The sequence below is a fragment of the Bos mutus genome, chromosome 6, assembly GCF_027580195.1.
Source record: "Bos mutus isolate GX-2022 chromosome 6, NWIPB_WYAK_1.1, whole genome shotgun sequence".
Taxonomy (NCBI): domain Eukaryota; kingdom Metazoa; phylum Chordata; class Mammalia; order Artiodactyla; family Bovidae; genus Bos; species Bos mutus.
The window spans coordinates 56,597,607-56,611,749 of NC_091622.1; the positions used below are offsets into that span (position 1 = coordinate 56,597,607).

At 42.7% G+C, this 14,143-nt stretch overlaps 1 protein-coding gene across 1 annotated transcript in view; it reads left to right on the forward strand.

The window, feature by feature from the left end:
- The window catches only part of NWD2 (NACHT and WD repeat domain containing 2), a 243,796-nt gene that overhangs the window by 15,751 nt on the left and 213,902 nt on the right, over window positions 1-14,143 (forward strand). The window lies entirely within an intron of this gene.

The window sequence follows — 14,143 nt, forward strand, 5'->3', positions numbered from 1 at the left end:
GTAGGGCAGTACAGGTTTCTAGGACCCAGGTTTCATGTGATACCACAGCATCCAAGAATCACAGCACTGGCATCGTGGATTCAGTTCTGCCCAGTGTTTCCCAGCTGTCCGACCTGGGGCAGGTTCAAATATCAGTCTTTCTGTCAGAACAAAAAACGCCTATATTGTATATCTTACGGAGTCCTGAGGATTAAATTCTTACGTTGTATATACACATTGATCCCTACATAGAAAGCATTCTTTTCTTAAAACTCTTTCAAATATAATACACAAGTCTTAAACTGACTCGAAGTCACTATTAAGTAATTAAGTTTCAGTAAAATAACTAAAATTTAGTACTCACATCGGAGAAGGCAATGGCACCCCACTCCAGTACTCTTGCCTGGAAAATCCCATGGATGGCGGAGCCTGGTAGGCTGCAGTCCATGGGGTCGCTAAGAGTCGGACACGACTGAGCGACTTCCCTTTCACTTTTCACTTTCACGCATTGGAGAAGGCAGTGGCACCCCACTCCAGTACTTTTGACTGGAGAATCCCAGGGACAGGAGAGCCTGGTGGGCTGCCATCTATGGGGTCACACAGAGTTGGACACAACTGAAGCGACTTAGCAGCAGCAGTACTCACATGGAGTAGATGCTCAAGAATTCAATCTCATCTTAAGAGAAATGAAAGTGGAGAGGAGGTGGGGGCCAGTTACCCCTGGACCTAGCCTTCTCAGGCATTCCTGCAGCACCAGCTCTGCCAAACCAGCTCTAGTTCCCAGAACCCATCCCCGATCATTCCAATCCCTGTCATCTCCCACTCCTGCCCACAGTGGGGCTAACCCTCTCTCTGTCAATATACCCAGATTCCTCATACCTGTATGACTCACCAACTCCTCTGGGTGAGGCCAGCTAGATGCCCACAGGAATGGTTGTAGAGACACAGCCTTTGAGACCCATCCTCCAGGCCAGGGCTTCCATTAAGCCACATTCCCTGAGTGCAGCTCCTGATTTTTTTTGTTGTAACAGCCCAAGGGAGAGGAAATTGGAGGAAAAGGGTATCTTTCCCCACCCCACAGGAAAAAGCAGGGACTGAAGGATGATGAGGTGAGACGAGATTTCTGCCATGAAGCCAGACAATGGCAGTGCAGTTTTAAATTCCCATGCAATTCTCATAAAAACAATGAGAAATCAAATAGCGCTGAGGTAATGGTCTAGCTACTATGACTTTGGGGACCAGTTAGCAACTTTGCCACTTTCTTTACAGCAAGTTTCATTTTGTGTTCCATTTAAGTCACGCACAGCCCGGCTTGTGTAACACCCATTTAGAAGTTGGAGAGATTTGAGTTTTTCTGCTAGAGAAATTTCTGGTCTTCTAACAGCCTTGTGTGTGCATGTAGTATAACATTTGTATCCTAGAGGTGACATGAGGTGGTAAAGGGACGTGAAATGGGCTGAAACATCTTGGCTTCTATGTGGGATTTGGACAGTACCTCTGTGACCTTGGGCAGTTCTCTCTGGAACTCTTTTCCTCATCTGTGGAATGAGGTGGATGAAAAACAGGACTTCTGGGACCTCTTCCAACTTCAGTATTGCATTATTCCATTTCTTTGAAACTACCTAGCAGTTTCGTTTTATTTTTTTTTTCATATTGAGAGGAAGTCAGGAGTCTAACTCTACCTTTGTGATTATGACTATGATCTGAAAAATGATGATAATATCACCTATTTTCCTTGACTCAGAAATTTGTCATGATAATGGATGGAAAAGCACTTCTGAAACTGAAGTATATTATAAAAGTGAACACTGTTGATTATTTGAATGTGGAAAGTATAACAGAGGACAACCAAGACCGTTCCCAACTGTCCTGTATTGAAACTGGGGGCTGTGAGTATGATGAAATAAGCAAAAAGGACATCTTGTCTAGGCCTACCAATGGGAATTTGAGGTTTACAAAATCATCAGGACTTTGGATAAGGTGGTTAAACATAAACTCCTTGATAGAAGGGGTTGGATCTCCACCCTGAATTGTGTGATGGGATTAATCAGGTGTGTACATACAGCACATGATACACACAGAGATCACTGAGTAATCAAGGTTGAAGGTTCAGAACCTGGAGCTGGAAACACTTGAGTTTGAGACCTGGCTCTGTGCCATTTTCTGACTCAGTGACCTTGTTACTGCTGCTGTTCAGTTGCTCAGTTGTGTCCGACTCTTTGTAATCCCATGGACTGTAGCATGCCAGGCTTCCCTGTGCTTCACCACCTCCTGGAGCTTGTTCAAACTCATGTCCATCAAGTCCATGATACCATCCCACCATCTCATCCTCTGTCATCACCTTCTCCTCCTGCCTTCAGTCTTTCCTATCATCAGGGTCTTTTCTAATTAGTCAATTCTTTGCATCAGGAAATAAATATTGGAGCTTCAGCATCAGTCCTTCCAATGAATATTCAGGGTTGATTTCCTTTAGGATTAACATGTTTGATCTCCTTGCAGTCCAAGGGACTCCCAAGAGTCTTCTCCAACACCACAGTTCAAAAGCACCAGTTCTTTGGTGCTCAGCTTTCTTTATAGTCCAACTCTCTCATCTATACAGATCAGATCAGATCAGTCATGACTACTGAAAAAACCATTGCTTTGACTAGACCGACCTTCTTTGGCAAAGTAATGTCTCTGCTTTTTAATATACTGTCTAGGTTGGTCATAGCTTTTCTTCCAAGCAGCAAGTGTTTTTTAATTTCATGGCTGTGATCATCATCTGAAATGATTTTGGAGCCCCCCAAAATAAAAGTCTGTCACTGTTTCCACTGTTTCCCCATCTATTTGCCATGAAGTGATGGGACCAGATGCCATGATCTTAGTGTTTTGAATGTTGAATTTTAACCAGCTTTTTCACTTTCCTCTTTCACTTTCATCAAGAGGCTCTTCAGTTCCTCTTCGATGTCTGCCCTAAGGATAGGATCATCTGCATATCTGAGGTTATTGATATTTCTCCTGGCAATCTTGATTCCGGCTTTTGCTTTATACAACCCGGCCTTTCTCATGATGTACTCTGCGTATAGGTTAAATAAGCAGGGTGACAATATACAGCCTTGACGTACTCCTTTTCCTATTTGGAACCAGTCCTTTGTTCTTGGTGTTGCATCTTTACCTGCATACAGTTTTCTCAAGAGGCAGGTAAGGTCATTTGGTATTCCCATCTCTTTCAGAATTTTCCAGTTTGTTGTGATCCACATGGTCAAAGGCTTTAGCATAGTCAGTGAAGCAGAAGTAGATGTTTTTCTGGAATTCTCTTGCTTTTTCTGTGATCCAGTGGATGTTGGCAATTTGATTTGATGCCTCTTCTAAATCCAGCTTGAACATCTGAAAGTTCTCAGTTCACGTACTGTTGAAGCCTTGCTTGGAGAGTTGAGCATTACTTTGCTTGCGTGTGATATGAGTGCACTTGTGCAGTAGTTTGAACATTTTGGGCATTACCTTTCTTTGGGATTGGAATGAAAACTGACCTTTTCCAGTCCTGTGGCTACTGCTGAGTTTTCCAGATTTGCTGGCATGTTGAGTGCATCACTTTCACAGCATCATCTTTCAGGATTTGAAATAGCTCAACTGGAATTCCATCACTTTCACTAGCTGTGTTCGTAGTGATGCTTCCTAAGACCCACTTGACTTTACACTCCAGGATGTCTGGCTCTAGGTGAGTGATCACACCATTGTGGTTATCTGGGTCATTAAGATCTCTTTTGTTTAGTTCTTCTGTGTTTTCTTGCCACCTCCTCTTAATATCTTCTGTTGAGAGGTCTATACCATTTCTGTCCTTTATTGTGCTCATCTTTGTATGATATGTCCTCTTGGTATCTCTAATTGAAGAGATCTCTAGTCTTTCCCATTCTATTGTTTTCCTCTGTTTCTTTGCATTGATCACTTAGGAAGGCTTTCTTATCTCTCCTTGCTATTCTTTGGAACTCTGCATTCAGATGGGTATACTTTCGTTTTCTTCTTTGCCTTTAGCTTCTCTTCTTTTCTCAGTTATTTGTAAGATCTCCTCAGACAACCATTTTTTCTTTTTGCATTTCTTTCCATTTGGGATGGTTTTTGATCACTGCCTCCTGTACAGTGTTACGAACCTCTGTCCTTAGTTCTTTAGGCATTCTGTCCACGAGATCTAATCCCTTGAATCTATTTGTCATTTCCTCTGTATAATTGTAAGGGATTTGATTTAGGTCATACCTGAATGGCCTAGTGGTTTTCCCTACTTTCTTCAATTGAAGTCTGAATTTGGCAATAAGGAGTTCATAATCTGAGCCACAGTCTGCTCCCAGTCTTGTTTTTGCTGACTGTATATAGCTTCTCCATGTTTGGCTGCAAAGAATATAATCGGTCTGATTTCAGCATTGACCATCTGGTGATGTCCATGTGTAGAGTCATCTCTTGTATTGTTAGAAGAGGGTGTTTGTTATGACCAGTGCATTCTCTTGGCAAAACTCTGTTAGCCTTTGCCCTGCTTCAATTTGTACTCCAAGGGCAAACTTGCCTGTTACTCCAGGTATCTCTTGATTTCCTACTTTTGCATTCCAGTCCCTTATGATGAAAAGGACATCTTTTTGGGGGGTGTTAGTTCAAGAAGGTCATGTAGGTCTTCATAAAACTGTTCAACTCAGCTTGTTTGGCATTAGTGGTTGGGGCATAGACTTGGATTTCTGTGATACTCAATGGTTTGCCTTGGAAATGAACAGAGATGATTCTGTTGTTTTTGAGATTGCACCCAAGTATTGCATTTTGAACTCTTGTTTATTGTGAGGGCTACTCCATTTCTTCTCAGGGATTCTTGCCCATGGTCATCTGAATTAAATTCACCCATTCTGGTCCATTTTTGTTCACTGATTCCGAAAATGTTGATGTTCACTCTTCCCATTTCCTGTTTGACCACTTCCAATTTACCTTGATTCATGGGCCTAACATTCCAGTTTCCTATGCAGTATTGTTCTTACAGCATCGGACTTTACTTTCACCATCAGACACATCCACAAGTGGACATTGTATCCACACGTGGATGTTAATTCCACTTTGGCTCAGCCTCTTCCTTCCTTCTGGAACTCTTTCTCTGCTCTTTTCCAGTAGTATTTTGAGCACCTATTGACCTGGGGAGTTCATCTTTCAGTGTCATATCTTTTTGTCTTTTCATACCTTTCTTCGGGTTCTCAAGGCAAGAATGCTGAAGTGGTTTGCCATTCTATTCTCCAGTAAACCATTCTTTTTTCAGATCTCTCCACCATGACCCGTCAGTCTTGGATGGCCCTACATGGCTTGACTCACAGTTCCATTGAGTTAGACAAGGCTATGATCCATGCCCATGTGATCAGTTTGGTTAGATTTCTGTGATTGTGGTTTTTATTTCTGTCTGCCCTCTAATGGATAAGGATAAGAGGCTTGTGGAAGCTTCCTGAAGGGAGATAAACTTCCTGGCTGTGGGGTAAACTGGTGGGTGGGGCCATGCTCAGTAAATCTTTAATCCAATTTTCTGCTGATGGGTGGGGCTGTGTTCCCTCTCTGTAGTTTGGCCTCTTCAAAAGGACTTATGCCAGCACCCTGAGGCTCTCAGAAAAGTGCCCCTGACTGTTGACCCATGCCTCTGCTGGAGACTCCTGGATACTCACAGGCAAGTCTGGGTCAGTCTCTTGTGGGGTCATTGCTCCTATCTCCTGGGTCCTGGTGCACATAAGGTTTAGTTGTGCCTTCCAAGAATCTGTTTCCCAAGTCCTGTGGAAGTTCTGTAAATCAGATCCCACTGGCCTTCAGTCAAATTTCCTGGGGATTCTTAGTCCCTTTGTCGGATACCCAGGTTGGGAAGACTGTTCTGGGCCCTAGAACTTTTGCAACGGTGCGAGAACTTCTTTGGTGTAATTGTTCTGCAGTTTGTGGGTCGTCTGCTCTACAGCTCTATAGTGGAGTTAATGGTGACCTCATCCAAAAGGACTTAGGCCACATGCCATGCCTCCCAAGTGAGCTGCAGTCAGAGCCCCTGTTCCCATAGTAGGCCACTGCTGACCCGTACCTCTGCAGGAGACAAATGCTCAAAGGCAGGTCTGGTTCAGTCTCTTGTAGGGGTCAGTGCTTCTTTCCATGGGTCCTAGTGTGCACAAGGTTTTGTTTGCACCCTCCGAGTGTCTCTGGCAGGTGTGAGGTTTGATTCTGAATGCGATTGCACCCCTTCTACCATCTTGTTTAGGCTTCTCCTTTGCCCTTGGACATGGAGTATCTTTGTTTGGTGGGATCCAACATAATCCTGTCAATTGTTGTTCAGCAGCTAGTTGCAATTTTGGTGTTCTCGAAGAAGATGAGAGCATGTCCTTCTACTCCACCATCTTATTGTTAATAGAGACCTTAAGCAAATTATTTAAGCATATATATGGTTAGAGAAATTCTCTCTAAAATTGAACATATCATAGAATTCTTATGAGGCCTAAATGAGGTAAAGCTTGTGAAATGCTTATCACAGGCCTGGCACATAATAAGCTCTCACTGAATGTTAACTAGATTTATTTTTATCATATTGTTATTATCTATTAGCTCCAGTACCTCCTTGCCTAGAAGATGTTGACAACTCAGCTAGTTAAAGAGGTGACATCAAGCCTGCTTCTACTAGCTGGCAGTCATTAAGGAAAGAAAAAAAAAAAAAACTCATCTGCCAGTGGTATCTTCGTTGCCCACTCAATTAGAAGAGGGAAATATATGTGACATGATGTTACAGTTGGGAGACATTTATATTCTGTTTGTTTGTATTAATCCAGAATGTTTATTTCCAACTGTCTGTCAAGGTTGACATCTTAAGAGGCCATGGTTGTTATAAACATACTAAAAAGTGCTTTTGTAAAATTATCGTCAGAAATAAGTTAATGAGCTAGAAGAATAGGCATGCCCTCATACTTTCCAGTCAGACCACGTTTTTAATCAGAAATTCACAACAATTATTTAACAAATATTTATTGAGGGCTTTCTTCATGCTAGACACTGTTCTAAGCACAGAGGATGTAGAATTTAACGGTGTTAAATTAACTGTTTATTTAACATGCACATCACTTCTGCTGTCATGGATTTCAATTTCTAATGGAGGAAACATTATGTGAAAAAAAGCAAATAAACTAATATATATTTAAATATCTTTGTAAACCTTATAAACTCCATGGGATGACTCGTGCTGTGAAGAAAAATGAAACAAGGTAAGGAGAAAGAGTAATGGGCAGAATTACCTTTTCCCCAGTAATGAGTGGTCTGGGAAGGTCTGCCTAATGAGGTAGTATTTGAATAGAAACACAAACAGAGAGGAGGAATGGAGACAGTCAGAGACCTGGAGGACAAACGTCTCTGCCAAGAAGTACGTGCAGAGCAGAAGGGGTAACTGCAAAGGTCCTGAGGCAGAGCACACCAAGAAGAAACAAGCTCACTGTGGTGGAAAATATACAGCCTTGACATACTCCTTTACAGCCTTGATGTACTCCTTTTCCTATCTGGAACCAGTCTGTTGTTCCATGTCCAGTTCTAACTGTTGCTTCCTGACCTGCATATAGGTTTCTCAAGAGGCAGGTCAGGTGGTCTGGTATGTCCATCTCTTTCAGAATTTTCCACAGTTTATTGTGATCCACACAGTTAAAGGCTTTGGCATAGTCAATAAAGCACAAGTACAGTTTTTTCTGGCACTCTCTTGCTTTTTCCATCCAGGAGATGTTGGCAATTTGATCTCTGGGTCTTCTGCCTTTCCTAAAACCAGCTTGAACATCTGGAAGTTCATGGTTCACGTATTGCTGAGGCTTGGCTTGGAGAATTTTGAGCATTACTTTACTAGCATTCGAGATGAGAGCAACTGTGGAAAATTCTGAAAGAGATGGGAATACCAGACCACCTGATCTGCCTCTTGAGAAATTTGTATGCAGGTCAGGAAGCAACAGTTAGAACTGGATATGGAACAACAGACTGTTCCAGATAGGAAAAGGAGTACATCAAGGCTGTATATTGTCACCCTGTTTATTTAACTTATATGCAGAGTACATCATGAGAAATGCTGGACTGGAAGAAACACAAGCTGAAATCAAGATTGCCAGGAGAAATTTCAATACCCTCAGATATGCAGATGACACCACCCTTATGGCAGAAAGTGAAGAGGAACTAAAAAGCCTCTTGATGAAAGTGAAAGTGGAGAGTGAAAAAGTTGGCTTAAAGCTCAACATTCAGAAAACGAAGATCATGGCATCCGGTCCCATCACTTCATAGGAAATAGATGGGGAAACAGCGTCAGACTTTATTTTGTGGGGCTCGAAAATCACTGCAGATGGTGACTGCAGCCATGAAATTAAAAGACGCTTACTCCCTGGAAGGAAAGTTATGACCAGCCTAGATAGCATATTGAAAAGCAGAGACATTACTTTGCCAACAAAGGTCCGTATAGTCAAGGCTATGGTTTTTCCTGTGGTCATGTATGGATGTGAGAGTTGGACTGTGAAGAAGGCTGAGCGCCAAAGAATTGATGCCTTTGAACTGTGGTGTTGGAGAAGACTCTTGAGAGTCCCTTGGACTGCAAGGAGATCCAACCAGTCCATTCTGGGGGGGATCAGCCCTGGGATTTCTTTGGAAGGAATGATGCTAAAGCTGAAACTCCAGTACTTTGGCCACCTCATGCAAAGAGTTGACTCATTGGAAAAGACTCTGATGCTGGGAGGGATTGGGGGTAGGAGGAGAAGGGGACGACAGAGGATGAGGTGGCTGGATGGCATCACTGACTCGATGGACGTGAGTCTGGGCAAACTCCGGGACTTGGTGATGTACAGGGAGGCCTGGCGTGCTGCGATTCATGGGGTCGCAAAGAGTTGGACACGACTGAGTGACTGAACTGAACTGAGATGAGTGCAATTGTGTGGTAGTTTGAGCATTCTTTGGCATTGCCTTTCTTTGGGATTGGAATGAAAACTGACCTTTTCCAGTTCAGTGGCCACTGCTGAGTTTTCCAAATTTGCTGACATATTGAGTGCAGCACTTTCAAGACATCACCTTTTAGGATTTAAAATAGCTCAACTGGAATTCCATCACCTCCACTAGCTTTGTTCGTAGTGATGCTTTCTAAGGCCCACTTGACTTCACATTCCAGGATGTCTGGCTCTAAGTGAGTGATCACACCATCGTGATTATCTGGGTCGTGAATATCTTTTTTATATAGTTCTTCTGTGTATCCTTGCCACCTCTTTTTAGTAACTTCTGCTTCCATTAGGTCCATACCATTTCTGTCCTTTATTGTGCCCATCTTTGCATGAAATGTTCCCTTGGTATCTCTAATTTTCTTGAAGAGATCTCTAGTCTTTCCCATTCTATTGTTTTCCTCTGTTTCTTAGCATTGATTGCTGAGGAAGGCTTTCTTATCTCTCTTGCTATTCTTTGGAATTCTGCATTCAGATGCTTATATCTTTCCTTTTCTCCTTTGCTTTTCGCTTCTCTTCTTTTCACAGCTATTTGTAAGGCCTCCTCAGACAGCCATTTTGCTTTTTTGCATTTCTTTTCCATAGGGATGGTCTTGCTCCCTGTCTCCTGTACAATGTCACGAACCTCCGTCCATAGTTCTTCAGGCACTCTATCTGATCTAATCCCTTCAATCTATTTGTCACTTTTACTGTATAATCATAAGGGATTTGATTTAGGTCATACCTGAATAGTCTTGTGGTTTTCCGCACTTTCTTCAATTTAAGTCTGAATTTGGTAATAAGGAGTTCATGATCTGAGCCACAATCAGCTCCCGGTATTGTTTTTGCTGACTATATACAGCTTCTCCATCTTTGGCTGCAAAGAATATAATCAATCTGATTTTGGTGTTGGCCATCTGGTGATGTCCATGTGTAGAGTCTTCTCTTGTACTGCTGGAAGAGGGTGTTTGCTATGACCAATGCATCATAGTTCTTAGCAGTTCTTAGCAGAACTCTACTAGCCTTTGCCCTGCTTCATTCTATAGTCCAAGGCCATATTTGCCTGTTACCCCAGGTGTTTCTTGACTTCCTACTTTTACATTCCAGTCCCCTATCATGACAAGGACATATCTTTTGGGTGTTAGTTCTAAAAGGTCTTGTAGGTCTTCATAGAACTGTTTAACTTCAGCTCCTTCAGTGTTACTGGTTGGGGCATAGACTTGGATTACCCTGATATTGAATGGTTTGCCTTGGAAACGAACAGAGATCATTCTGTATTTTTTGAGATTGCATTCAAGTACTGCATTTCAGACTCTTTTGTTGATTATGATGACTATGATAGGAAAAGGAGTATGTCAAGGCTGTATATTGTCACCCTACTTATTTAACTTATATGCAGAGTACATCATGAGAAATGCTGGGCTGGATGAAGCACAAGCTAGAATCAAGATTGCTGGGAGAAATGTCAATAACCTCAGATATGCAGATAATACCACCCTTACAACAGAAAATGAAGAGGAACTTAAGAGCCTCTTGATGAAAGTGAAAGAGGAGAGTGAAAAAGTTGGCTTAAAGCTCAACATTCAGAAAACGAAGATCATGGCATCAGGTCCCATCACTTCATAGCAAATAGATGGGGAAACAGTGGAAACAGTGGCTGACTTTATTTTTCTGGGCCCCAAAATCACTGCAGATGGTGATTGCAGCCATGAAATTAAAAGACACTTACTCCTTGGAGGGAAAGTTATGACCAAGCTAGACAGCATATTAAAAAGCAGAGACATTACTTTGTCAACAAAGGTCCATCTAGTCAAGGCTGTGGTTTTTCCAGTGGTCATGTATGGATGTGAGAGTTGGACTGTAAAGAAAGCTGAGTGCCAAAGAATTGATGCTTTTGAACTGTGGTGTTGGAGAAGACTCTTGAGAGTCCCTTGGACTGCAAGGAAATCCAACCATTCCATCCTAAAGGAGATCAGCCCTGGGTGTTTATTGGAAGGACTGATGTTGAAGCTGAAACTCCAATCCTTTGGCCACCTAATGTGAAGAGCTGACTCATTTGAGAAGACCCTGATGCCAGGAAAGATTGAGGGCAGGAAGAGAAGGAAACAACATCAGATGAGATGGTTGGGTGGCATCACTGACTCAATGGACATAAATTTGGGTAAACTCCCTGATGGACAGGGAGGCCTGGTGTGTTGCAGTTCATTGGGGTCACAAAGAGTCAGACACTACTGAGCAACTGAAGTGGACTGAACTGAACTGTGGTGGAGAATAGATGGAAATAGGGCAATTTTCACAAAATATAGCATCCTGTATGTTAGGCACCCACCAACCAGAATAGGTACCATCTATCAGCAGCCAGTAAGCTGCACCTGTGTGTCTCTGCTGAGCATTAGCCTTGTGGAAAAGGAGGTCAGGGAATGTGTGGAGATCATGTGCAGCCATGTATGTCATCTCACCTTCATTTCTAGACTTAGCTTCATAAACTTTACCCACAAAAGATAAGGGTTGTCACTATTTATTTGGATAGCATCTCATTCATTGATTACACTTATTTTTAAAAGTTATTCTAGAAGAAAATTCCAGAAGTATTTCCAACATTGTTGAAAAAGAGGGTATGTCACTGTTGACTTGGATATATGGAAGTTTGTTATAAATAGATTAGATCAGTGTTTTAAGTTCAGCAGTTGTTCAGTGTCCTAATGAGGTAGAAAGGCAAAGCCTAACCTGCGTCTCCTGCCTCTTGGGTCCCTGGAAACTAGAATGGGAAGGAAAGAGACATGGTAATCGGATCTTCCAGAAAGCAGGTGGAAAATGGCCCCAAGCTTTGGAAATAATACTCTTACAAGAGAGGAAATACCATGTACACATATGTGTCCTAGGTAAACAGGAAATTCTCTCTCAGGTGGCAGAGGGTGGGGCCAGCTTTGGTCTCTGGGTGCTGGAAAATGGCATTGGCTTTGCTTGGTGTAGCTCCAAGTGGATCCCTTAACCAATTCTCCTAGGAAACCTGTTACAAATTCCTTAAGAGGGAAAACTAAGGCAGCAGATCTGGAGCCTCTTATAAGTTTGTTGGCTCAAGGAACACCAGCTTTATCTTGTCTACATCAAGGAAAACAGAAGCAGTGAGATTGTTGGAAATCAATAGCTGAGGCATCTCGGAGTCCAGCAGGAGCTGCTGTGATGTGACCTTCCTCAGGGACAGTGGGGATGCATGATACAGTTTTGACAACTGCTAAGACCCCAGGGCACTTTGTAAATATTAGAGTCTATCTTTGCAGCAAAATGCAGTGGCACACAAGCGGGACGCATAAGCCACATGTTTCATAGCAGATCCTCAAGGTAATCAAGAGTCTCATACTGGCTATTACTTTTACATTCGGACATCCACCCGTTCACTCAGGGCATACTAAGTGCACGGCTGAGCTGTCCACCACTTGCTTTCCCCCAGTCTGATCTGAAAGTTGAGGGAACGTAAGTTACACAAGGTGTTAACAACGTAACAGAGGATTATGTGGCTTTTGGCTCTGAAATCTGAGATGCCAGGTCCAGTATTTGGAATTCACCACTTTGTAGCAGTGTGTCTTCTTTCTCTCAGCTTTGGTTTTCTCATCTTTTAAATGGGACTAAGCCATGAAATTAAAAGACGCTTACTCCTTGGAAGGAAAGTTATGACCAACCTAGATAGCATATTCAAAAGCAGAGACATTACTTTGCCAACCAAGGTCCGTATAGTCAAGGCTATGGTTTTTCCTGTGGTCATGTATGGATGTGAGAGTTGGAATGTGAAGAAGGCTGAGTGCCAAAGAATTGATGCTTTTGAACTGTGGTGTTGGAGAAGACTCTTGAGAGTCCCTTGGACTGCAAGGAGATCCAACCAGTCCATTCTGAAGGAGATCAGCCCTGGAATTTCTTTGGAGGGAATGATGCTGAAGCTGAAACTGCAGTACTTTGGCCACCTCATGCAAAGAGTTAACTCATTGGAAAAGACTCTGATGCTGGGAGGGATTGGGGGCAGGAGGAGAAGGGGACGACAGAGGATGAGATGGCTGGATGGCATCACTGACTCGATGGACGTGAGTCTGGGCGAACTCCGGGACTTGGTGATGGACAGGGAGGCCTGGCGTGCTGCGATTCATGGGGTCACAAAGAGTTGGACACGACTGAGTGACTGAACTGAACTGAACTGATAGTACTTGACTTATATTGAGAATTAATGAGATAGTGTATGAAAAGAAAAAGGGGCAGCAGAGGATAGGATGGTTAGATAGCATCACTGACTCTATGGACATGAATTTGAGCAAACTCTAGAAGCTAGTGGAGGACAGAGGAGCCTGGCATGTTACAGTCCATGGGGTCGCAAAGAGTAGAATATGACTTATCGACTGAACAACAACCAATACGAAAAGCACTTAACTTTGTGTCTGGCATAGTGGACACATTAATACTAGTTGTTCTGATGATTCAAAATGGAGACAGAATTATACAAGACTGGGGATGGTAGAGGAAGATTAGAAGAAACAAAAGGAAGAAGGAGGAGCAGAAAGATGCAAGGAGATGGGGAGGAGAACATGCAGGGGGAAAATTAGCCAAGAAAATCAAACAAGTGTGCCAAGCTATGTGAAAACAAAACATTGAAATCCCCTATAAATTTTACCAGAGTCAGAGAAATTACTTGAGAGCAAGAGACTGATAGACTGGAAGGGGCCTTAACTGGTTTTTTTTGTTTTTTGTTTTTTTAAAGGAGCAGGAGGTAGAAGAAGAAGTGATTTTAACAGTAGGATTTTGTGTGGTCATTGGAATCAAATGATGATTGTTTTTATTCCTAACCATTTACTGAGTGTAAACAGTGAGATGAGTAATACTTTCTGAGCATCCCTGAAACAAAACAGCAATTAAAGAGAGTGCTGGGGTTGTACCTGATGGTTATTAAGATGGAGATTGCAGAGTACAGTTAATAACCATTCCATTTATTTCAGATTAAACTAACCAAGCCATTCCAAAGTGAAAGAGAATTTTGGACCCAACTCCTTCAGTCTGTCTGCATGCGTGCTCAGTCATATCCAACTCTTTGCGACCTCTTAGAGAAGGAAATGGCAACCCACTCCAGTGTTCTTGCCTAGAGAATCCCAGGGATGGGGGAGACTGGTGGGCTGCTATCTATGGGGTTGCACAGAGTCGGACAGAACTGAAGCGACTTAGCAGCAGCAGCAGCAGCA